The sequence below is a fragment of the Tachyglossus aculeatus genome, chromosome 4 (assembly GCF_015852505.1).
Source record: "Tachyglossus aculeatus isolate mTacAcu1 chromosome 4, mTacAcu1.pri, whole genome shotgun sequence".
Lineage (NCBI taxonomy): Eukaryota > Metazoa > Chordata > Mammalia > Monotremata > Tachyglossidae > Tachyglossus > Tachyglossus aculeatus.
This window is the reverse complement of record NC_052069.1, coordinates 16842021-16846843: the sequence shown is the minus strand read 5'-3', so window position 1 is coordinate 16846843 and position 4823 is coordinate 16842021. Positions and strand designations below refer to the sequence as shown.

Genomic DNA, 4823 nt, shown 5'->3' with positions numbered 1-4823 from the left:
CCTTAGCCCACAGCATTTCTGTTGTTGTCTTATGCTGTCGAGTCATGTCTGACCCATAGTGATGCTATAGACACATCTCTCCCAGAACACCCCACCTCCATCTACAATCGTTCTGGTAGCATATCCATAGAGCTTTCTTGGTAAAAATATGGAAGTGGTTTACCATTGCCTCCTTCTGCACAGTAAGCAAGTCTCTTCCCTTGACTCTTTCCCTTGCCGCTGCTGCCTAGCACGTGTGAGTTTTAACTTGTAGCAGATTGCCTTCCACTCACTGGCCACTGCTCAAGCTAGGAATGGAATGGATAGGCCTCTGCTTGACTCTCCCTTCTGTAGTCATGACTGGTAGAGTACTGGAAACACTCCAGGTGCAACTCTGAGAGGTACAACATTTCTGTAACCTAGCTGTAATTTATCCCCCTTCTTCCTCTCCCCCTCTTCGCCCCCTGCCTTACCTCCTTCCCATCCCCACAGCACCTGTATATATGTATATATGTTTGTACATACTTATTACTCTATTTTACTTGTACATATCTATTCCATTTATTTTCTTTTGTTAATATGTTTTGTTTTGTTCTCTGTCTCCCCCTTCTAGACTGTGAGCCCACTGTTGGGTAGGGACCATCTCTATATGTTGCCATCTTGTACTTCCCAAGCGCTTAGTAAAGTGCTCTGCACACAGTAAGTTCTCAATAAATATGATTGATTGATTGATTGATTGATTTAATGTCTCTCTTCCCTCTAGACTGTAAGCACCTTAAGGGCAGGAAGCATGTCTACACTCCGTTGTAATGTATTCCCTCAACTGCTTAGTATGGGACTCTGCACACGGTTAATGATTCATTCATTCATTCATTCATTCAGTCGTATTTATTGAGTGCTTACTGTGTGCAGAGCACTGCACTAAGCGCTTGGGAAGTACAAGTTGGCAACATATAGAGACAGTCCCTACCCAACAGCGGGCTCACAGTCTAGAAGGGAGAGACAGACAACAAAGCTAAACATGTAGACAGGTGTCAAAATCTTCAGAACAAATAGACTTATAGCTATATGCACATCATTAACAAAATAAATACAATAATAAATATGTACAAGTAAAATAAGTAGAGCAATAAATCTGTACAAATATATATACAAGTGCTGTGGGGAGGGGAAGGAGGTAGGGCGGGGGGATGGAGAGGAGGAGAGGATAAAGGGAACTCAGTGTGGGAAGGCCTCCTGGAGGAGGTGAGCTCTCGGTAGGGCTTTGAAGGGAGGAAGAGAGCTAGCTTGGCAGATGTGTGGAAGGAGGGTATTCCAGGCCAGGGGAAGGACATGGGCCAGGGGTCGATGGCGGGACAGGCAAGAACGAGGCACAGTGAGGAGGTTAGCGGCAGATCAACTATTGTATATTTGGCATTTGTGTGCTTGTCTTCCCCTTTGGAGTGTATTCTAGTACAGGGACCATGTAATTCTCTTTGTATACGTTCTCTCAGAAGACTAATACAGTGCATGCTGAGCATGTGGGATCCAAGTGAGAGAGTGTAGATAGTTCAGTGTTAACTATTAGCACTGCTCCAAAAGCAACTCAAGCACATTTTCTCCTAAGTTAAAACCCCTTCTATTCTTAACCACTGATTTCTGAGCAACACTCACCTGAATGGCAAAGAACTCATAAGAGGTGTTTAATAATAACAATAATAATAATACCTATGATGTTGGTTAAGGGCTTACTATGTGTCAAGTATTGTTCTAAGCACCGGGGTAGATAAAAGTTAATCAGGTGAGACCCAGTCCCTGTCCCACATGAGGCTCACAATCTAAGTAGGAGGCAGTAAAGGTATTGAATCCCCATTTTACAGATGAGGAAACTGAGGCCCAGAGAAGTTAAATGACTTCCTCGAGTCACACAGCAGGTAAATGATGGAGCCAGGATTAGAACCTGGGTCCTCTGATTCTTGAGCCTGAGCTCTTTCCATTAGGTCAGGCTGCTTCGCTCAACTGCATTTTCTTGTAGAAGTTGGGCAAGTCTCTTTCAAACACACCCTAATGAACATAGCATCACCTCCAGCAAAGTCATCAATTCTACTATTGACATATTAGATGCTCAGTAAAGACTACTGCAGCTGCAAATGCTTTCAAAGTGAAGCAACAACTGATCAATAAATGAATTGTATTTATTGAGTGCGGTTGTGTGCAGAGCATTATATTAAGACCTTGAGACAGGGCAATATACTCTCTCAATTGCACAAAGGTAGACATGTTCCCTGGTAAGCTGTAAATGATCGCATTTGTTAAGTGCTTACTAAGTGCCAGGCATTCTTCTAAGCACTGGGGAGGACACAAGGTGATCAGATTGTCCCACGTGGGGCTCACAGTCTTCATCCCCATTTTACAGATGAGGTAACTGAGGCACCGAGAAGTTAAGTGACTTGCCCAAAATCACACAGCTGACAACTGGCGGAGCCAGGACTTGAACCCATGACCTCTGACTCCCAAGCCCGTGCTTTTTCCATTGAGCCACCCTGTAAGTGTGAATAAAGAAGGCAATGGTGGCATTTGTTAAGCACTTACTATGTGCCAACCGAGCACATAGTAGGCCCAAAATAATTAGATTGGTCACAGCCCCTGTCCTACATGGGGCTCCACTAAATCAATCAATGGTATTTATTGAGTGCTCTCTGAGTGCAGAGCACTATACTAAGCAGTTAGGGGAGTACAATGGAATAAAGATAGTAGACACATTCCCTGTTTTCAAAGAGCTTACAATCTAATAGCTAAGACCTAAGAATCAAGTGTTCCATCTTGTGACTTACCAGGGAAAGTTGCCCTAATGCCAGGAATGTTGGTAATGTATATATGTACTTTCCAAGCACTTAGTACAGTGTTCTGCTCACAGTAAGCGCTCAATAAATGACTGACTGACTGAATTAATCTATAATTCTATTTATCTATATTAATGCATGTTTGTTTTGATGAGTACATATCTATAATCCTATTTATTTATATTGATGCCCATTTACTTCTTTTGTTGTCTGTCTCTCCCCTTCTAGACTGTAAGCCTGGTGTGGGCAGGGGTTGTCTTTCATTATTGCTGAATTGTACTTTCCAGTAAGCAATCAAGGAATTCGACTGAATGAATGGTTGAATGAATGAATAATGGTATATGTCTGTCGCTCCACCTATCCTCAAGAACAGGTTCTTCTGGAGGAGGTTTACAATCAGGAAAACAGGAGCAAGGAAAAAGGGACAAATCTGTTCTATTCTCTGCCAAGAGCACTTATTAAACACTAGCTGGGATCTTTTGTTTATATTTATTTGGTATTCTACCCAGTCTGGGAATTCAAGCCAACTACGTTTTCAACCTAGAGGAACCTTTTGGAAATTCTCAGTTGGCTGACCTAATGGTCACATTAACCTCTAAAACAATGTACTGAAGGATCTCTAAATAATAATAATTATGGTATTTCAATCAATCAATCAATCGTATTTATTGAGCGCTTACTGTGTGCAGAGCACTGTACTAAGCACTTGGGAAGTACAAGTTGGCAACATATAGAGACAGTCCCTACCCAACAGTGGGCTCACAGTCTAGAAGGGGGAGACAGAGAACAAAACCAAACAGATTAACAAAATAAAATAAATAGAATAGATATGTACAAGTAAAATATTAAGTGTTTAATATGTGCCAGGCACAAGTATACATTCAAATCTCAAGATCCAGTTCTGGATCAGCCAGATAGCCATAATATTTTTAAGGTAATGGAATGATCTGAAAATGAATCCTGGTATGTTCTCAGGCCACTGCAAATGATTGGTATGTTTTCTTGCAGTTTTATTTAGCTGAAATCTTGCTTCATCTTCTAAATGGGAGAATGTGAGAGGAATGTACTTTATTCTCTAGGTGATTGCCCCTTCCGTAACCCTGGGAGCCCACCCCCACTCAACCCCAATATGGGCAGCAGCAGAAGAAACAGGAGCCCTGACTCTCCATTCCCCTCAACAGCCAGAGTTGGGCAGCTGGGAACAGAGGCAGAGGATTTGGTTTCAGTCAGACACACCCTAAAGCTCAAAGCAGGGAGGCAGGAGGACGGCCAGAGCTTCAGCTGTTCCACAGCATCCTTGGTTTGACCCAACCCCATCAGTGTCATGCTTCACACATCAGTAGCCCTTTGTTCGTGGTTTGCATTTATCACTTTCTCTGATCCCTCTCCTCAACTTTAAAGCCTTATTAAAATCACATCTCCTCCAAAAGGCCTCCTTCTCCCTCCAACCCCCTACACATCCAGCAGAGCACTGATCTCCCTGTTTCCAAAGCCTTTCTACAGTGAAGTTTCTTCCAGGAGTCCTTACCTGATGAATCTCTCATCTGCCCAGGTTATACTTAATAATAATAATAATAATAATAATAATGGCATTTGTTAAGTGCTTACTATGTGCAAAGCACTGTTCTAAGCCCTGGGGAGGATACAAGGTGATCAGATTGTCCCGGGTGGGGCTCACAGTCTTAATCCCCATTTTACAGATGAGGTAACTGAGGCACAGAGAAGCTAAGTGATTTGCCCAAGGTCACACAGCAGACAATTGGCAGAGCTGGGATTTGAACCCATGACCTCTGACTCCAAAGCCCGGGCTCTTTCCATTGAACCATGCTGCTTCTCGCTACTTCCACACCACTTAAGCACTTGGGCTCCCTCTACCCCATAGCATTTATGTATATAACTGTAAAGTGTGTTGTTTACCACTCTTACTACTTTTACTATTACTAATAATAATAATAACTGTGGTATTTGTTAAGTGCCTACTACGTGCCAAGATACAAGGTAATCAGATCAGACACAGTCCCT

At 42.6% G+C, this 4823-nt stretch overlaps 1 non-coding gene across 1 annotated transcript; it reads right to left on the bottom strand.

Moving 5' to 3' along the window:
- Positions 1-245: 245 nt before the first annotated feature.
- Positions 246-383, bottom strand: LOC119927963. Its single transcript, XR_005450926.1, has one exon. It is a non-coding gene; the product is annotated as a small nucleolar RNA SNORA7 (small nucleolar RNA).
- Between the last annotated feature and the right edge of the window lie 4440 nt (positions 384-4823).